Source organism: Halichoeres trimaculatus, unplaced genomic scaffold, assembly GCF_033239565.1.
Source record: "Halichoeres trimaculatus isolate MK-OKI-2021-1 unplaced genomic scaffold, fHalTri1.1 fHalTri1_scaffold_8, whole genome shotgun sequence".
Lineage (NCBI taxonomy): Eukaryota > Metazoa > Chordata > Actinopteri > Labriformes > Labridae > Halichoeres > Halichoeres trimaculatus.
In genome coordinates, this window is record NW_027437186.1 from 112,798 (window position 1) to 132,947 (window position 20,150).

General features: G+C 45.5%; 1 long non-coding RNA gene across 1 annotated transcript; it reads left to right on the top strand.

Annotated features, from left to right (window-relative positions):
• The first annotated feature begins 415 nt into the window (after positions 1-415).
• LOC141795602 (uncharacterized) lies at positions 416-1,244 on the top strand. The gene is made up of 3 exons (XR_012598619.1): positions 416-736; positions 852-1,061; positions 1,146-1,244. It is a non-coding gene; the product is annotated as an uncharacterized LOC141795602 (long non-coding RNA).
• The last annotated feature ends 18,906 nt before the right edge of the window (positions 1,245-20,150 follow it).

The following is a 20,150-nucleotide window of genomic DNA, read 5'->3' on the forward strand; positions in this document are numbered from 1 at the left end:
TTAAATACTCACTGTTTTCATTTGCATGATGTTGCGCTAAACATTTTTACATCCCAGCAAATGTTAATTTACTCTCATGTACAGTAAATTGAGGGACTAGTGAAATGCAATATAGAAAGTGGTAGTTCACCTACCACATGTGCATATACTGAACATGTGGTAGGTGAACTCCCCACATGTGACATTATATTGGACAAATGACCTCTATGTAATCAATCAATCAATCAATCTTTATTTATAAAACACTTTTCATACAGAAATGCTACTCAGTGTGCTTTACATGTTCAAAACAGTCTCATCAACCGGTAATTTTACAGTAATGTAACAGTCTTGATCTTTTTTATGCAGTATTGACACCTTTTGTCCTTTCATAGGAAGCTGTTTCCATCCATTGTCCTCCAGGCAGTGTGTGACCATCAGGGCCGGTTCCCGGTTGTGGGGTACCCAGGCAGCGTGCATGATGCACGCATCCTGAGAAACAGTCTCATCCATCTTCGGGGAAATTAGCCACCCCCAGGGTTTTTCCTCGTTGGAGATGGTGGCTATCCATGTCTTCAGGACCCCCTGGCCCTTATTACTCCATATAAGCGGCCAGTGAGAGGCATGGTAGAGCAAAGGTTCAATTATCATCATTCCAGGGCGCGCTCCATCATGAGAGTGCCTTTGGGATGATGAAAGCCCGCTTCAGGTGCATCTTTTAGAAGCACTTGAAGTACATGTGCAGTTTGTCCCAAAGGTAAATATCCACTAATCACTGGTAATAATTTTAACAATTTGTGACTATGGCATTGTTTAAACACAGCACAATAGCACTGCAGTTACAGGGTCACTTGTCTGTGCTTTCTGCTCAGGTGGTGGCATGTTGTGCAGTCCTGCACAACATTTGTCTGGGAGTTGGGGACAGACTGCAGGAACCTTTGGAGGAGGCAGGAGAGGAAGAAGATGGTGGGGGAGAGCAGCAACCACCTGGAGAGGCAGCTGGTGGGGCTGCACTCAGGCAGGCTGTTGCTGCACGTGTGTCAGCTCTGCAGCAACCTCCAGGCGACCATGACTATTGTCAGGTACTGTGCATACAATGTCTTTCATGTGGATTTTTATGGATGTGTATGCTTTACTAATTGGTATATTGTTTTTATGTCTTGCAGACATGACCGAGGATTAATTTGTTTATATTTTGTTTGCCTATTTTTGGATGACATTTTGGTTTCTGATATTTTTGTTATAATAAATCAAGCTACACAAGACATATTGTGTATGTTTAATATGAACCAAAGCAAGGTTCATTGTTGCAGCATTTTTTTTTCCTGCAGAAATAAAGAAGTATATTAATCTGCTATGTTCATCAGATCTACACATTAGTTTTATGCTGCTTCTTTGTGCATTGCACACATCAAATCTCAATCTCCATCTTATTAATGCATTATTTCCAATGCACATCACTGTTCAGCATCTGCCATTTTACTCAACTTTATGCCAATATGTCTCCCAACTACGCTATATATAATTATAATTCAGTCAAGCAAAGTGCCTTTGGGTTCCCAGTTCTTACATGCCAACTTCATCACCTCGTACCATCAGGCATTGGGAATGCCTATCTGCATCCCAATTGACTGTAAAGTGTTACCCTACTAGACATGAAAAGTACTGTAGACTTTGCATGGAACTATTATACATCACCAGTCACATAAAAGCATGGCGATCTAATCAGTTTTGGATATGCTATTTGTGCAGTCATCTTTCCTTGTGGTCAGTAAATATTGTGCAATACAGTTTGCCACAATTACCATCTTTCCTCTCTGCTCTAACAATAATTTTAATTTATTGTACCACCATGACTACAGAAGGTATTGTTTATTTTTGCCATAAAAAATGTAGCACATACCAATTGTAAATAAGACTTTATTCATGAAACTATAAATAAAAGTGCCCTTCAAAAAGGCTGCCTTGTTGGCCATTAAAATAATGTCCAAACATAAATTTCTAAATAAAATCAAATACAAAACATAAATATTACTGCAAAAATATTGGACCTAACTAATCACTTTTTGTGTCATAAGGTGTCAATTAATTTTTCTAAGAGGGAGGCATAGCGGTCAGCCCGCTCCCTCCGCTGCTGCTCGCGTTGGGCCTCCATCTCCCTCTGCTCTTTGAGGTCCTGTCTGTAAAGCTCAATTAAAGGGTCCACTTTGCTTCTTTTTGGCCTTTTGCTATATTCTTCTTCCTTCTCCTCATCATCATCTTCTTCTTCATGCTCCTCAACTTCACGCCGCTGGCAGGTGGCAGAGGAGCTGGCCGAGGAGCTGGCAGAGGAGCTGGCTGAGGAGCTGGCTGAGGAGCTGGCTGAGGAGCTGGCTGAGGAGCTGGCTGAGGAGGTGCTTGGCCCTTCTTCACCCTCCTGGATGGAAGCCACCAGGCTGAGCGGCTTAATGGCAGCAGTCTGGCCTCGGGCTTCATCCATGAGGGTGAAGAAGAGCCAAGTAGCTGCCGTTGCGTTGCCGTCCTCTGTCCCCTGGCCTGTTTTAGGGCGCTTGCATTCCTGATGTAAGGAAGGGAGATCATGTATTGCAAGTACTGACAGAATGAATGCATGTCCAGAAAGTTGACTTCACATGTACGTTTTCCCACATATGAAATGTCATGTACCTACCCTGTACTTTGTTTTTAGGTTGTCCCAATTTTTCCTTGCCTGGCAGGGGGTTACATGGGTCAGTGATGATATGAAAAAAGATAAGTGGTGAACATAATCAAATGGGAACATACTGAATATGGCTCACCTGTAGCCTTCTGCAGCTGTGTCTCACGCCCCTGAGAAAAGATTGCTGTTTGAGGCACGAAGTCGAATAAATTGCTCTGTCAAGTCCTTCGTCCCTGTACAAGGAAAAAATGTATTTGTTATATTTTTTACCATCAGATTCCTGTCACAAATGTATATGTAATTGGAGTTACATTGTCTCACATAACATGTGTTGCACTGTGGACAGTTCTTGGAAAGTTTATACAAATGTGGGAGTAGACCGTACGCTCAAGGGGCTACAAATATTGTCATGGCTTGCCACTTTTGTACACTTTTTGCTTTTTTATTGTCACATCATTGCCACTCTAAAGGTGCAGCTTCTCAGTAATTATAGTTACGTGAGTGACACACAAAAGAGTTAAGTGTTGACATGGTATAAGTTGTTATTTTCAGAGGTGTATTTTGTTACTTATATTTGAATTGGAATTTACCACGTGCCTCCGCTGGAGCGTCTCCCTGTGGTGCGTCTTTTCCTTCCATTGTTTGATTTTTTTTGTAGATTCACGCATTGCCAGGGCAAGGCAGCAAAGGATACACCTGTGTATCCTAGGTTAATTAGCCACATGCTAACCAAACGGAGGACATGAACATTGGAACAGGACGAGGGCAGCGACTGATGATGTGGATGCCTGCCCACGCCCACATCAGACCAAGGCAAGGCAAGGTACCTGGGCTTTGGGAAACAGCCTGTGTGTGCATGTGTGTGTGTGTGTGTGTGTGTGTGTGTGTGTGTGTGTGTGTGTGTGTGTGTGTGTGAGTGTGTGTGTGCATGTGTGTGTGTGTGTGTGTGTGTGTGTGTGTGTGTGTGTGAGTGTGTGTGTGTGTGTGTGTGTGTGTGTGTGTGTGTGTGTGTGTGTGTGTGAGTGTGTGTGTGTGTGTGTGTGTGTGTGTGTGTGTGTTGGTCAGTGTTTGTGTGTTGGTGAGTGTTTGTTGGTCAGAGTGTGTTGGTCAGTGTGTGTGTGTGAGTGTGTGTGTGTTGGTCAGTGTGTGTGTGTTGGTCAGTGTTTGTGTGTTGGTGAGTGTTTGTTGGTCAGAGTGTGTTGGTCAGTGTGTGTGTGTGTGTTGGTGAGTGTGTGTATGTTGGTCAGAATGTGTGTGTGTTGGTCAGTGTTTGTTGGTCAGTGTGCGCTGGTCAGTGTGTTGGTCAGTGTGTGTGTTGGTGAGTGTGTGTATGTCGGAGTGTATGTTGGTCAGAGTGTGCGTTAGTAAGTGTGATGGTCAGAGTGTGTGTGTGTCTGTCAGTGTGTGTTGGTGAGTGTGTGTTGGTCAGTGTGTGTGTGTTGGTCAGTGTGTGTGTGTTGGTCAGAATGTGTGTGTGTTGGTGAGTGTATGTTGTTTAGAATGTCTGTTAGTCAGTGTGTTGGTGAGTGTTTGTGCTTTGGTGAGTGTGTGTTGGTCAGTGTGTGTGTGTGTTGGTCAGTGTGTGTAAGTCAGTGTGTATTAGTGTGTGTTGGTGAGTGTGTGTAAGTCAGTGTGTGTTAGTCAGTGTGTGTTAGTCAGTGTGAGTTGGTGAGTGTGTGTATGTCAGAGTGTGTGTTGCTGAGTGGTTGTGTGTTGGTGAGTGTATATTGGTTAGAATGTGTCAAATGGTCAAAGTGTGTTGGTCAGTGTGTGTCAGTCAGTGTGTGTGTGTTGGTGAGTGTGTGTTAGTCAGTGTGTGTGTTGGTGAGTGTGTGTATGTCAGAGTGTGTGTTAGTCAGTGTGTTGGCCAGTGTGTGTTGGTGAGTGTGTGCAAGTCAGTGTGTGTTGGTAAGTGTGTTTGTGTTGGTGAGTGTGTGTATGTCAGAGTGTGTGTTAGTCAGAGTGTGTTGGTCAGAGTGTGTGTGTTGGTCAGTGTGTGTTAGTCAGTGTGTGTTAGTCAGTGTGTGTTGGTGAGTATTTGTGTGTTGGTGAGTATTTGTGTGTTGGTCAGTGAGTGTTGGTCAGTGTGTGTTAGTCAGTGTGTGTGTTTTGGTCAGAGTGTGTTGGTCAGTGTGTATGTGTTGGTGAGTGTGTGTTGGTAAGTGTGTGTTGGTCAGTGTGTGTGTGTGTGTTGGTGAGTGTCTGTTGGTCAGTGTGTGTTGTTCAGTGTGTCTGTGTTGGTCAGTGTGTGTTGGTCAGTGTGTGTGTGTTGATGAGTGTGTGTTGGTCAGTGTGTGTTGTTCAGTGTGTGTGTGTTGGTGAGTGTGTGTTGGTCAGTGTGTGTTGGTCAGTGTGTGTGTTGGTCAGTGTGTGTGTGTTGGTGAGTGTGTGTTGGTGAGTGTGTGTTGGTCAGTGTGTGTGTTGGTCAGTGTGTTAGTCAGAGTGTGTTGGTCAGAGTGTGTGTTGGTCAGTGTTTGTAGGTTGGAATGTGTGTAAGAGTGTGTTGGTCAGAGTGTGTGTGTTGGTGAGTGTGTGATAGTCAGTGTGTGTGTGTTGGTAAGTGTGTGTATGTCAGAGTGTGTGTAAGTCAGTGTGTTGGCCAGTGTGTGTTGGTGAGTGTGTGCAAGTCAGTGTGTGTTGGTAAGTGTGTGTGTGTTGGTCAGTGTGTGTGTGTGTTGGTCAGTGTGTGTCTGTTGGTCAGTGTGTGTGTGGTGGTCAGTGTGTGTTAGTCAGCGTGTGTGTGTTGGTCAGTGTGTGTTGGTCAGTGTTTGTGTGTTGGTCAGTGTGTGTGTGTTGGTGAGTGTGTGTATGTCAGTGTGTGTATGTCAGAGTGTGTGTTGGTCAGTGTGTGTGTGTTGGTCAGTGTGTGTATGTCAGAGTGTGTGTTGGTCAGTGTGTGTTTGTTGGTCAGTGTGTGTGTGTTGGTCAGTGTGTGTGTGTTGGTCAGTGTGTGTATGTCAGTGTGTGTATGTCAGAGTGTGTGTTGGTCAGTGTGTGTGTGTTGGTCAGTGTGTGTATGTCAGAGTGTGTGTTGGTCAGTGTGTGTGTGTTGGTCAGTGTGTGTTGGTAAGTGTGTGTGTGTTGGTCAGTGTGTGTTGGTCAGTGTTTGTGTGTGTGTTGGTCAGTGTGTGTATGTCGGAGTGTGTGTTGGTCAGTGTGTGTTTGTTGGTCAGTGTATGTGTGTGTGTTGGTCAGTGTGTGTATGTCAGAGTGTGTGTTGGTCAGTGTGTGTGTGTGTTGGTCAGTGTGTGTATGTCAGAGTGTGTGTTGGTCAGTGTGTGTGTGTTGGTCAGTGTGTGTATGTCAGAGTGTGTGTTGGTCAGTGTGTTTGTGTTGGTCAGTGTGTGTTGGTAAGTGTGTGTATGTCAGAGTGTGTGTTGGTCAGTGTGTGTGTGTTGGTCATTGTGTGTTTGTCAGAGTGTGTGTTGGTCAGTATGTGTGTGTGTTGGTCAGTGTGTGTGTGTTGGTTAGTGTGTGTATGTCAGAGTGTCTGTTGGTCAGTGTGTGTGTGTGTTGGTCAGTGTGTGTATGTCAGAGTGTGTGTTGGTCAGTGTGTGTTTGTTGGTCAGTGTGTGTGTGTGTTGGTCAGTGTGTGTGTGTTGGTCAGTGTGTGTATGTCAGAGTCTGGTTGGTCAGTGTGTGTGTGTGTTGGTCAGTGTGTGTATGTCAGAGTGTGTTGGTCAGTGTGTGTGTGTTGGTCAGTGTGTGTTGGTAAGTGTGTGTGTGTTGGTCAGTGTGTGTGTGTGTTGGTCAGTGTGTGTATGTCAGAGTGTGTGTTGGTCAGTGTGTGTGTGTGTTGGTCAGTGTGTGTATGTCAGAGTGTGTGTTGGTCAGTGTGTGTGTGTTGGTCAGTGTGTGTATGTCAGAGTGTGTGTTGGTCAGTGTGTGTGTGTTGGTCAGTGTGTGTGTTGGTAAGTGTGTGTATGTCAGAGTGTGTGTTGGTCAGTGTGTGTGTGTGTGTTGGTCAGTGTGTGTTGGTAAGTGTGTGTGTGTTGGTCAGTGTGTGTATGTCAGAGTGTGTGTTGGTAAGTGTGTGTGTGTTGGTCAGTGTGTGTGTGTGTTGGTCAGTGTGTGTATGTCAGAGTGTGTGTTGGTCAGTGTGTGTGTGTGTTGGTCAGTGTGTGTGTGTTGGTCAGTGTGTGTATGTCAGAGTGTGTGTTGGTCAGTGTGTGTGTGTTGGTCAGTGTGTGTGTGTTGGTCAGTGTGTGTATGTCAGAGTGTGTGTTGGTCAGTGTGTGTTGGTAAGTGTGTGTATGTCAGAGTGTGTGTTGGTCAGTGTGTGTGTGTTGGTCAGTGTGTGTATGTCAGAGTGTGTGTTGGTCAGTGTGTGTGTGTTGGTCAGTGTGTGTATGTCAGAGTGTCTTTTTGTCAGTGTGTGTGTGTGTTGGTCAGTGTGTGTATGTCAGAGTGTGTGTTGGTCAGTGTGTGTTTGTTGGTCAGTGTGTGTGTGTTGGTCAGTGTGTGTGTGTTGGTCAGTGTGTGTATTTCAGAGTGTGTGTTGGTCAGTGTGTGTGTGTTGGTCAGTGTGTGTATGTCAGAGTGTGTGTTGGTAAGTGTGTGTGTGTTGGTCAGTTTGTGTGTGTGTTGTTCAGTGTGTGTATGTCAGCGTGTGTGTTGGTCAGTGTGTGTGTGTTGGTCAGTGTGTGTGTTGGTAAGTGTGTGTATGTCAGAGTGTGTGTTGGTCAGTGTGTGTGTGTGTGTTGGTCAGTGTGTGTTGGTAAGTGTGTGTGTGTTGGTCAGTGTGTGTATGTCAGAGTGTGTGTTGGTAAGTGTGTGTGTGTTGGTCAGTGTGTGTGTGTGTTGGTCAGTGTGTGTATGTCAGAGTGTGTGTTGGTCAGTGTGTGTGTGTGTTGGTCAGTGTGTGTGTGTTGGTCAGTGTGTGTATGTCAGAGTGTGTGTTGGTCAGTGTGTGTGTGTTGGTCAGTGTGTGTGTGTTGGTCAGTGTGTGTATGTCAGAGTGTGTGTTGGTCAGTGTGTGTTGGTAAGTGTGTGTATGTCAGAGTGTGTGTTGGTCAGTGTGTGTGTGTTGGTCAGTGTGTGTATGTCAGAGTGTGTGTTGGTCAGTGTGTGTGTGTTGGTCAGTGTGTGTATGTCAGAGTGTCTTTTTGTCAGTGTGTGTGTGTGTTGGTCAGTGTGTGTATGTCAGAGTGTGTGTTGGTCAGTGTGTGTTTGTTGGTCAGTGTGTGTGTGTTGGTCAGTGTGTGTGTGTTGGTCAGTGTGTGTATTTCAGAGTGTGTGTTGGTCAGTGTGTGTGTGTTGGTCAGTGTGTGTATGTCAGAGTGTGTGTTGGTAAGTGTGTGTGTGTTGGTCAGTTTGTGTGTGCGTTGTTCAGTGTGTGTATGTCAGCGTGTGTGTTGGTCAGTTTGTGTGTGTGTTGGTCAGTATGTGTGTGTTGGTCAGTGTGTGTATGTCAGAGCGTGTTTTGGAGTGTGTGTGTGTTGGTCAGTGTGTGTATGTCAGAGTGTCTTTTTGTCAGTGTGTGTGTGTGTTGGTCAGTGTGTGTATGTCAGAGTGTGTGTTGGTCAGTGTGTGTTTGTTGGTCAGTGTGTGTGCGTTGGTCAGTGTGTGTGTGTTGGTCAGTGTGTGTATTTCAGAGTGTGTGTTGGTCAGTGTGTGTGTGTTGGTCAGTGTGTGTATGTCAGAGTGTGTGTATGTCAGAGTGTGTGTTGGTAAGTGTGTGTGTGTTGGTCAGTTTGTGTGTGTGTTGTTCAGTGTGTGTATGTCAGAGTGTGTGTTGGTCAGTGTGTGTGTGTTGGTCAGTATGTGTGTGTTGGTCAGTGTGTGTATGTCAGAGCGTGTTTTGGAGTGTGTGTGTGTTGGTCAGTGTGTGTGTGTGTTGGTCAGTGTGTGTATGTCAGAATGTGTGTTGGTCAGTGTGTGTGTGTTGGTCAGTGTGTGTTGGTCAGTGTGTGTGTGTTGGTCAGTAAGTGTTGATCAGGGTGTGTATGTCAGAGTGTGTGTTGGTCAGTGTGTGTGTGTTGGTCAGTGTGTGTTGGTAAGTGTGTGTGTGTTGGTCAGTGTGTGTGTGTTGGTCAGTGTGTGTGTGTTGGTCAGTGTGTGTATGTCAGAGTGTTTGTTGGTCAGTGTGTGTGTGTTGGTCAGTGTGTGTATGTTGGTCAGTGTGTGTATGTCAGAGTGTGTGTTGGTCAGTGTGTGTGTGTTGGTCAGTGTGTGTTGGTAAGTGTGTGTGTGTTGGTCAGTATGTGTGTTTGTTGGTCAGTGTATGTGTGTGTGTTGGTCAGTGTGTGTATGTCAGAGTGTGTGTTGGTCAGTGTGTGTGTGTGTTGGTCAGTGTGTGTATGTCAGAGTGTGTGTTGGTCAGTGTGTGTGTGTTGGTCAGTGTGTGTATGTCAGAGTGTGTGTTGGTCAGTGTGTTTGTGTTGGTCAGTGTGTGTTGGTAAGTGTGTGTATGTCAGAGTGTGTGTTGGTCAGTGTGTGTGTGTTGGTCATTGTGTGTTTGTCAGAGTGTGTGTTGGTCAGTATGTGTGTGTGTTGGTCAGTGTGTGTGTGTTGGTTAGTGTGTGTATGTCAGAGTGTCTGTTGGTCAGTGTGTGTGTGTGTTGGTCAGTGTGTGTATGTCAGAGTGTGTGTTGGTCAGTGTGTGTTTGTTGGTCAGTGTGTGTGTGTGTTGGTCAGTGTGTGTGTGTTGGTCAGTGTGTGTATGTCAGAGTCTGGTTGGTCAGTGTGTGTGTGTGTTGGTCAGTGTGTGTATGTCAGAGTGTGTTGGTCAGTGTGTGTGTGTTGGTCAGTGTGTGTTGGTAAGTGTGTGTGTGTTGGTCAGTGTGTGTGTGTGTTGGTCAGTGTGTGTATGTCAGAGTGTGTGTTGGTCAGTGTGTGTGTGTGTTGGTCAGTGTGTGTATGTCAGAGTGTGTGTTGGTCAGTGTGTGTGTGTTGGTCAGTGTGTGTATGTCAGAGTGTGTGTTGGTCAGTGTGTGTGTGTTGGTCAGTGTGTGTGTTGGTAAGTGTGTGTATGTCAGAGTGTGTGTTGGTCAGTGTGTGTGTGTGTGTTGGTCAGTGTGTGTTGGTAAGTGTGTGTGTGTTGGTCAGTGTGTGTATGTCAGAGTGTGTGTTGGTAAGTGTGTGTGTGTTGGTCAGTGTGTGTGTGTGTTGGTCAGTGTGTGTATGTCAGAGTGTGTGTTGGTCAGTGTGTGTGTGTGTTGGTCAGTGTGTGTGTGTTGGTCAGTGTGTGTATGTCAGAGTGTGTGTTGGTCAGTGTGTGTGTGTTGGTCAGTGTGTGTGTGTTGGTCAGTGTGTGTATGTCAGAGTGTGTGTTGGTCAGTGTGTGTTGGTAAGTGTGTGTATGTCAGAGTGTGTGTTGGTCAGTGTGTGTGTGTTGGTCAGTGTGTGTATGTCAGAGTGTGTGTTGGTCAGTGTGTGTGTGTTGGTCAGTGTGTGTATGTCAGAGTGTCTTTTTGTCAGTGTGTGTGTGTGTTGGTCAGTGTGTGTATGTCAGAGTGTGTGTTGGTCAGTGTGTGTTTGTTGGTCAGTGTGTGTGTGTTGGTCAGTGTGTGTGTGTTGGTCAGTGTGTGTATTTCAGAGTGTGTGTTGGTCAGTGTGTGTGTGTTGGTCAGTGTGTGTATGTCAGAGTGTGTGTTGGTAAGTGTGTGTGTGTTGGTCAGTTTGTGTGTGTGTTGTTCAGTGTGTGTATGTCAGCGTGTGTGTTGGTCAGTGTGTGTGTGTTGGTCAGTGTGTGTGTTGGTAAGTGTGTGTATGTCAGAGTGTGTGTTGGTCAGTGTGTGTGTGTGTGTTGGTCAGTGTGTGTTGGTAAGTGTGTGTGTGTTGGTCAGTGTGTGTATGTCAGAGTGTGTGTTGGTAAGTGTGTGTGTGTTGGTCAGTGTGTGTGTGTGTTGGTCAGTGTGTGTATGTCAGAGTGTGTGTTGGTCAGTGTGTGTGTGTGTTGGTCAGTGTGTGTGTGTTGGTCAGTGTGTGTATGTCAGAGTGTGTGTTGGTCAGTGTGTGTGTGTTGGTCAGTGTGTGTGTGTTGGTCAGTGTGTGTATGTCAGAGTGTGTGTTGGTCAGTGTGTGTTGGTAAGTGTGTGTATGTCAGAGTGTGTGTTGGTCAGTGTGTGTGTGTTGGTCAGTGTGTGTATGTCAGAGTGTGTGTTGGTCAGTGTGTGTGTGTTGGTCAGTGTGTGTATGTCAGAGTGTCTTTTTGTCAGTGTGTGTGTGTGTTGGTCAGTGTGTGTATGTCAGAGTGTGTGTTGGTCAGTGTGTGTTTGTTGGTCAGTGTGTGTGTGTTGGTCAGTGTGTGTGTGTTGGTCAGTGTGTGTATTTCAGAGTGTGTGTTGGTCAGTGTGTGTGTGTTGGTCAGTGTGTGTATGTCAGAGTGTGTGTTGGTAAGTGTGTGTGTGTTGGTCAGTTTGTGTGTGCGTTGTTCAGTGTGTGTATGTCAGCGTGTGTGTTGGTCAGTTTGTGTGTGTGTTGGTCAGTATGTGTGTGTTGGTCAGTGTGTGTATGTCAGAGCGTGTTTTGGAGTGTGTGTGTGTTGGTCAGTGTGTGTATGTCAGAGTGTCTTTTTGTCAGTGTGTGTGTGTGTTGGTCAGTGTGTGTATGTCAGAGTGTGTGTTGGTCAGTGTGTGTTTGTTGGTCAGTGTGTGTGCGTTGGTCAGTGTGTGTGTGTTGGTCAGTGTGTGTATTTCAGAGTGTGTGTTGGTCAGTGTGTGTGTGTTGGTCAGTGTGTGTATGTCAGAGTGTGTGTATGTCAGAGTGTGTGTTGGTAAGTGTGTGTGTGTTGGTCAGTTTGTGTGTGTGTTGTTCAGTGTGTGTATGTCAGAGTGTGTGTTGGTCAGTGTGTGTGTGTTGGTCAGTATGTGTGTGTTGGTCAGTGTGTGTATGTCAGAGCGTGTTTTGGAGTGTGTGTGTGTTGGTCAGTGTGTGTGTGTGTTGGTCAGTGTGTGTATGTCAGAATGTGTGTTGGTCAGTGTGTGTGTGTTGGTCAGTGTGTGTTGGTCAGTGTGTGTGTGTTGGTCAGTAAGTGTTGATCAGGGTGTGTATGTCAGAGTGTGTGTTGGTCAGTGTGTGTGTGTTGGTCAGTGTGTGTTGGTAAGTGTGTGTGTGTTGGTCAGTGTGTGTGTGTTGGTCAGTGTGTGTGTGTTGGTCAGTGTGTGTATGTCAGAGTGTTTGTTGGTCAGTGTGTGTGTGTTGGTCAGTGTGTGTATGTTGGTCAGTGTGTGTATGTCAGAGTGTGTGTTGGTCAGTGTGTGTGTGTTGGTCAGTGTGTGTTGGTAAGTGTGTGTGTGTTGGTCAGTATGTGTGTGTGTTGGTCAGTGTGTGTGTGTGTTGGTCAGTGTGTGTATGTCAGAGTGTGTGTTGGTCAGTGTGTGTGTGTGTTGGTCAGTGTGTGTATGTCAGAGTGTGTGTTGGTCAGTGTGTGTGTGTTGGTCAGTGTGTGTGTGTTGGTCAGTGTGTGTATGTCAGAGTGTGTGTTTTTCAGTGTGTGTTGGTAAGTGTGTGTATGTCAGAGTGTGTGTTGGTCAGTGTGTGTGTGTTGGTCAGTGTGTGTGTGTTGGTCAGTGTGTGTTGGTCAGTGTGTGTGTGTTGGTCAGTGTGTGTATGTCAGAGTGTGTGTTGGTCAGTGTGTGTGTGTTGGTCAGTGTGTGTGTGTATGTCAGAGTGTGTATGTCAGAGTGTGTGTTGGTCAGTGTGTGTGTGTTGGTCAGTGTGTGTGTGTTGGTCAGTGTGTGTATGTCAGAGTGTGTGTTGGTCAGTGTGTGTGTGTTGGTCAGTGTGTGTGTGTTGGTCAGTGTGTGTATGTCAGAGTGTGTGTTGGTCAGTGTGTGTGTGTTGGTCAGTGTGTGTGTGTTGGTCAGTGTGTGTATGTCAGAGTGTGTGTTGGTCAGTGTGTGTGTGTTGGTCAGTGTGTGTTGGTAAGTGTGTGTGTGTTGGTCAGTGTGTGTGTGTTGGTCAGTGTGTGTATGTCAGAGTGTGTGTGTAGGAGCTCCTCAGCAGCAGTGTCAGGGACAGCAGACATATTTCAGAGGGGGGACTGGGTGGTGCTGTCTTCAGTTCCTGCTGGTGCGGAGCGGGGATGGAGCAGACTGAGGAGAGGAACTTTCTGGAAATAATGTTTTTGTGACTGAGTCATGACTTGAATGAACACCTCGATGGAAACATGAATTCAGAGCTGTTTGTCATGGCAGGCTGCGCTGCCTTTCTCTGCTGATCCTTTTTTGAATGTAAGACTTTTTCCAAATATTGCCCCTTTATGGGATACCGGTACGTCTGGTTCTCCTGAAACATTATCCTCCTGTTTTTCCTCCTGGATGTGGAAATACAAGGCAGAGCTGTGGAATTCAGACCCACCCTCTGAGCCGCTCTGTGCTCTGATGTAACAGAAATCATCTCTGTCCCTGCAGCTTCATCCCCTCTGCAGCAGATTACAGTCAGAAACAGCTGAAGTCCTTTTCAGAGCACAGTTAGTTCAAAATATATAAATGAAGATCTAAAATTATCTAAAATTATCTCCACTCTGGTTTCATCCAGTGGCTCATCGTTGGGCTTCTCTCCCTCTGAGCAGAAGGATAAGGACTACAGATTACTCCAGCTGAGATATATGCAGACATCCTCCTCTAAGAAGACTCTGATCTCACGCAACAGTTTAAACACCTGGATGAAACGTTTCCACGGCTTGTGTGTGTGTGTATCCCTCGCTCACTGCCCAACCCCCACCCCCGCCGTACTTCTCTCTCCCACTCTCTCTCCTCTATCTGTCTCTCTGACCCCATCAGTCTCCTCAGATGTCTGTCTAACATGAGTCTGGTTCTGTCCGAGGTTTCTGCCTGTTAAAGGGAAGTTTTTCCTCTCCATTGTAACTTGCTAAATGCTGCAAAGATCTCACCCCACAGTAGAGGTAAGATCTGGCCTTAAAAATCCAGCCCGACCCGACCCAGGCCCGCGGTATTAAAGCCCAACCCGGCCCGAGTCCGATCAATTAACTTGATTTGCAGGCCCGAGCCCGAAACAAACCCAAAATTTTATATCGCAAGTTTCCTTGATGTTAAAATAATCAACATATTTTTATGCTCATTATAAATGCATTTACACTGTGAAATAACGCTGGAAAAGTTTGTTAAAGATAGTTCTGTGTGTGATATTGTGCTCACATGGACGCGCCTCCCTGACAAGGAGAGGAACAGCAGCAGGAGCAGGTCTGTGGGCTTCATTAGATCACAAGGAAGGGCATCTGAGATACACGGGGTAAAGCCTCCAGAGCTCAGCAGGTTCACTATAGTCTTCGTTACCAAAGGGGGAAACAAACAGACTTTAAAAATACTCCACTGGAGACTGCGCGCACGGATGAATCCATTCATACATGTTTCTGGACCAGCTGCTGTTTGCAGAAGTCAGACCTGCTGAGGTGGGTGGTCCAGGGCGGTCATCTCGGTGTAAAGTGCGTGTTGTGCGGGTTTTCAGTCTCGGGTCTCGTCCTCTTGAACATCTGGCATTGAGCTCTGGGTTAAGCGCATGCGTGTCCCGAGCCGTGTATTTGGTTATTACAGACTCGTGAAACAGGTGCAACTGCCTCTGGTTGAAAAAGCGGAGCCCTAAAGCTTCCTTGTATGCTTTTGACTGTTAGGGAACTGAGCAGGTGGATGTTTCTCAAAGCTGGAGAGTGACCGGGCAAAGCCTGGTCGTTTCTACCACAGATTTTACAAACTGTAAAATGTGCTAGCTAGATTCAGTTTGATAACCACTTCCTTTAACTGTTTCTGAAGGCGGGAACAAAATATAAGAGGTCAGACAAAGAGAGCGAAAGAGAGATCTTGATGCACACTTGCTCTCAGTTTTATCCAAATAATTTATTTTATAATAAGAATTCCTTTAGTTTAATATCCATACATCGTTTTAAGATACAATACATAATATATAAATATATAATTATTAAAGAAAATTAGTGAGAGAGAAGGCCAGCCCAACCTGACCCCAAGTTAATTATTGACATTTTGGGCCCGACCCGACCCGAATTTCGGGCGGCTCGGGTTCGGGCTCGGGCTTAAGATCTTACCTCTGCCCCACAGTTTAGACACCTGGATGAAAGGTTTCCAGGAGGCAGTCAACAGGAACAAAACGGCGGCTGGATCAGATCCTGTTTCCTCACACAGTGCGGCTACAATCCCTGCTGTGACAGGTCCTGTTTTTGTGTAGTTCACTGCTGCAGTGATGTGTGTCATGGCATCGTTCAGTTCAGCACTCAGGCGTTATGACAGAGCCCCTTGTAGACCCCAGCCTGAGCCCACACCATCCTTCCAGCTTAGACCAGCCTCTTTCTTCCATGTGTTCAGGATCCTGGACACCTTGTCCACAGGCGGTTGCTCTGTCAGTCTCACGTTTGCAGAAAAGCAAATCCTCGTGAATTTTTCAGCATCAAAGAATCTGACACAAGCTGTCAGAAAGTGTCTTTGCTGCTTCATCTATCTACAGGGCCAAAGGAGCATCTGGTATTTTGATGTCTACCTGCTCCACGGTGTCTTTGGACAGGTGGTACACCTCACTGTAGTGCTCTCTGACAGAGGAACTGCCCTTGGCTGACTCTTGTTTCATCGGTCACAGTTAAAACCTTTTCAGCAGCAGAAGATGTATGAATTCCCGACCATGGGTTCAGAGAGTCCTGCCTCATCCTCCAGATGATGGTTGTTTTTATCTCCAGCCAGGGGACGTTGGGGGGGGGCTTTGCTGGCAGGGCCCTCCATGTCTCCAAGCTGACCCTCTTCTTCTTTCTTCTTAAAGTTGTTCTGGCACAGCTTGCTCTGAGGCTTGAGCTCAGTATCTTGCTGTAGGATGACCCCCGACCAGCCAGGCTCCATTCAGAGGGTACTGTATGGGGAAGGGGGGCGCTGCAGAAAACTGTGGGAGCTAGTTTCGGTTTAGGGTGCCTCTCCCTCTGCACAAGTCCCAGACCCTGGATCCAGAAAAGCAGGCCCAGACCACCATGTTTCCTCCTCCATGTTTCCATGTGATGTCCCCTTCTGAGGAACCATCCTGTCCTCAGCCTGCTCCACGTACGGCAAACAGAAGTTGGAGCAAAGAGTTCAGACTTTGGTTCATTAGCTACCTCCTCCTGTCTTCAGTCGTCCATGTGCTCCAATGGTCCAGCTACTGGTTCTTCTTCTGCCTCTGTCTCAGTGATGGAGGTCCTTCTGTCCATACCGTACCAAGCTGGTCATTGGACTTGAAGTGCTTGAATTTCAGTAAAACCTGGAGAAGCCGGCCTGTTGACTGGTAGAGTGATTCTAGACTGAAAATAAGAATCTTCCTCAGAAACTCTGTGTGAGCTGGAAGCTTTCAACACACATCTCTGATCCCTTCAACACCTCAAACCACTCGTATAATGACTCCAGCACTCTCTGCTGTTTTCTGAGGATGTTATTAAAACACACATTTGGAAAACACATACAAGCTTTCCAGCCAGCACACACACACTCACACGCCGAGCACAGAGCTCTGGCACAGATTGGTCTAACGTGTGTGTGTTTGCTTGGACGAGCTTCAAAAAACAGTCCCGCATGTTTCCTCTGGGGAATGTGAGTGGTCCCTGCAGGTTCTGACGTTCGCCTCTTATGTAAGAGCTCACAAAGTACTGAACGGCTGAAACAACAGCAGGCGATTGAGGAGAGGGAGAAAATACACAGAGAACTGATACCCACCCACTATGGGCCTGAACCCGGTGTTTGGCTTGATAGAGCTAACTTCAACACTTGAGGACGGGGTGTGATCTGGACACTCTCAGGGGTTTTTCTGCTGTCTTCACGTCTCTGTCCACATCCATCCTCTCTGCCATGGACAGGTCTTTGTCGGGGGGGCAGCTGAATGATGCTGCAGTGATAACACAGAGGGGACATGTGGTCATTGTTTCCACGTCTGTTACATCATGAGGATCTGGTGGTGGATGGTTTCTAAAACATCCCCCTCTATGACCACCTCCAGCTCTCACACATGCTGCAGAGTACAGTATGATGCAGACTCCTCAGGCCACACTATGGTCTCTCTGCTGCCCCCCTCTGGCTGGTGGAGGGTTGTACGCTGATGAGCAATTCTCTTCCATTTCCCTATAAAAGCACTGATCTCTCATTCTGAAGAGGAGCTTCAGAATGAGCTCAAAAATAAAGAGGGAAAACTAAGGTGTGACAGAAAGCAGAGGTGAAACATACAGAGCAGGAGGGAAACTAGAGCAGAAATAGTGGGAGCAAGAACACCATACATGGACTGCAAAGAAAGACGGAGACCACAACAGGAGACAGGGGCCACACCGCAAGACAGGGACTAAAACATGAGACATGAGACGGGATTCAGGAATTCAGCTTCACATAGAAAGAACACAGAGAGTGAGGAACTTTACAGAGAACATTGGAAATCTTGACTTTCCCGAAGAGACAAACCTTTAGACATTATCTACAGCTGCAACTGTGAATTAGTGGAGTGAGTTACTGAAAACACAAAATTCAATATCTCATAAACTTCAAATATTGAACATGGAAAATTGTTTATATAAATACCCGTGAAAAATAAAAAATGTAAATGTAACCCCTTGAGTGTACCTGGGAGTCAGTCAGGGCTCCCTCGCACGTCTCCAGCTAGTGCAAAACATGGCTGCTCGGCTTCTACCTGGAGCACGTCAGAGGGAGCACATTACTCCCACCCTGGCCTCCCTCCACTGGCTGCCTGTGCATTTTAGAGTCTATTTTAAGATTCTTTGATTTGTTTTTAAATCTTTAAATGGTCTGGCCCCCCTGTACCTCTCTGAGCTCCTCCATCCCCACGCTCCTTCTCAGTGCCTCAGGTCAGCTGATCTGCTGCTCCTGGAGGTACCGAGGTCGAAGCGTAAGCTCAGAGGGGACAGAGCTTTCTCAGTAGCTGCACCCAAATTGTGGAACGAGCTCCCCCTCCACATGAGTCGAGCCCCCTCACTGTCCGCTTTAAAAAAAGTCTTAAAACCCATTTTGATTCTTTGGCTTTTAACCCACCCTGAGACTCTGCTCATGTTTTAGTGTTTTAACGGTCTGTTTTAGTTTTTATTAATTCTTTCATTGTTTTAAATTATTTTTAGAACAATGTCACAATTTACTTTACTATGTGCACCTTTGTTTTAATGATTTATTTGTTTTAGTTACTTATTTATTCCTGTACTACTTTTATGTACAGCACTCTGTTTCAACTGAAGTTGTTTTAAAGTTCTTTATAAATCAAGTTGAGTTGAGTTACCATCCCGCTCCAGGTACAGGATTACAGTTGTATTTTGACCCTTTTTAAAATGTCTGCTCTGGTGAAATCAACCACAAACAGTATTCAGCTGAAATCATTTTGAGATGTTGTGGTAAGAATAAAATCTAACTGTTACTCTTTTTTTAAAATGAGTTTCTGCTTTGAAAAAATGCATATTCATTAAAAACTACAAAAATGCCCAAAGTCTCCAATTTATCAAATCTGGTACAAAAATGTCTCAATTCCCAAAAAATATTTATTCCTTTTTTTCCTTTTAACTTTTGATGGCTCAGGCTTTAAAGGGTCAACACAGACTCCTGCCTCTGTGTGAGTCCTGGAGGAGATCAGTCTGTAGCTCTGCTCAGGAAGCTTAGCTGGAGTTACTGCTCATCAGCACTACAGCAGCAATGATATCCATCCTCCTTGACCATTTCCTGTTTATTCACCAGTGAAACATTAAATCTGTTCACCGTGGACGCAAAGAGACTGTAACACATGTAGGGATTCACTTTCATGTCGAGGAGCAGCGTACACACCAGGTCTTATTGACTGGACTAGAGGAATCAGCTGCAGCACCAAGACATGAGGTTGCTGCAAGGATCACCCAGCCTGGAGAAGTCTGTGAGGGCTCGTCTTCAGCTCTGAGGAGGGAGCCGTCTGCAGCGGCTGATGTGTGACTCGGCCTGTTGTCAGAGAACCATGCAGAGCTCAGCTTTCTGAAATACTGTCAGGGGTCAACGTGTTCCTAGGAAGTGGACTTCACAGAGACCAGCAGGGTGCGTCCTGTTTGGAGATGACTCTGTCTGTGTGTTTTGGCTGCCGTGGTGTCAGGGGATCGGAGGAAGCATGGGTCTGTTCTCTGGGAACGAGCTCCTCTAGAGCCAGCAGAACAATAAAAGCACATCTGTGTTTCATTCAGAACTGATCCACTCCTCAGCAGCTCAGGTCCACCCTTTCTGATTACTGCAGAGCATTACATCACAGCTTGGCTCTCTGAGCATGTGTGACATAACAGGACCACCTGGATCACACTAACAGTCAGTTTTGTATCATATTGCAATTTACAAAATTCATTAATAAGCAAGCTTAGGCTTTAATGAATTTTAAAATATTTGAGTAACAAAAAAATTGGAGCATAATTTTGTCAACTGGGCTGTGGACAAAAGTAGTGACTATTTTTCAACATAAATCCATATTATCCTGAATTTAGAGCTATTTAACATTTCTGTGCCAGATTACGCTCCCTAGAAATGTCCCCAATCATTTATATCACAGTTTAGACAAGATTTAAAAGAATTTGGGCTCAAAAATCCCATGGTAACACAGTTGACAGGAAAAACCTGTCTCTATAACATTAAATTTAGTGACACTAAAACAGTCAACATTTCCTCCATGTTTTGTCCCTTGTGCTAACTGCAGACCTTGAACATGCCCCCACCTGTCCTCCATCAGCTCATTTTTCTGCTCATTTTCTTCACAGTTTGGTCTTTATAACATCTATAGTAAGTTGATGACTGTTCACAGCTGATGAACAGTTAATGCGCCCCATGTACAGACAATCATTCTGATGAAATACTGATGAGGAGGAGCTGAAACATGACACACTTTCTTCAAGGTTCACACCAAAAAGGATGGCACCTCAGCTGATCTGGGTCATGTGACTTTGGAGCAAACCACTGCTGATTTATAGGGTTTTTTTAAAGGGTAACACAGCTGACAAAGATTTCTCAGACACACACAAAGTGAATTATTTTGTCCACATAAATTATTAAAATATTTTTTAAAACACCTTTGTCATGTTTTACTTATTATTTTATACAAATAATGCTGAAATAAAATAAACAAACATGTATTCTAGAGTTAATTTGGAAGAGCAAACTTCCATCTATCATTGTCTGAACCACTTATCCTGTTTAGGGTTGCGGGTGGCTGGAGCCTACATGCAAGCTCCACACAGAAAGGTAGTCAGGATGCAAAACTTGCAAAATCTGCAGTTTGAAAAAAAAAAACAAAAAAAAAAAAAACAGATGTCCCAGTGATTCAGGAAAATTTCTCAGTATGCCACAGACCAGTGTATCTGGTATACTGTTTCCCACAATGCACGGCGCTGACGCTGTTTGACAGTGCATGTGACAGGTTTCGGTGAATTTCCGCCATCTAGTGGATTGAGTCAGCACTATAACTACAACACAACATAGAGTTATATGGTCTGTGAGATAGAAGTGAAGTGATGTGAAAGAAACACCAGTAAATCTTGTCACTTCTGGTTGTAAAAGAGGTTTTTACTTCTACAAACTCATTAGCTCATATAAAACAT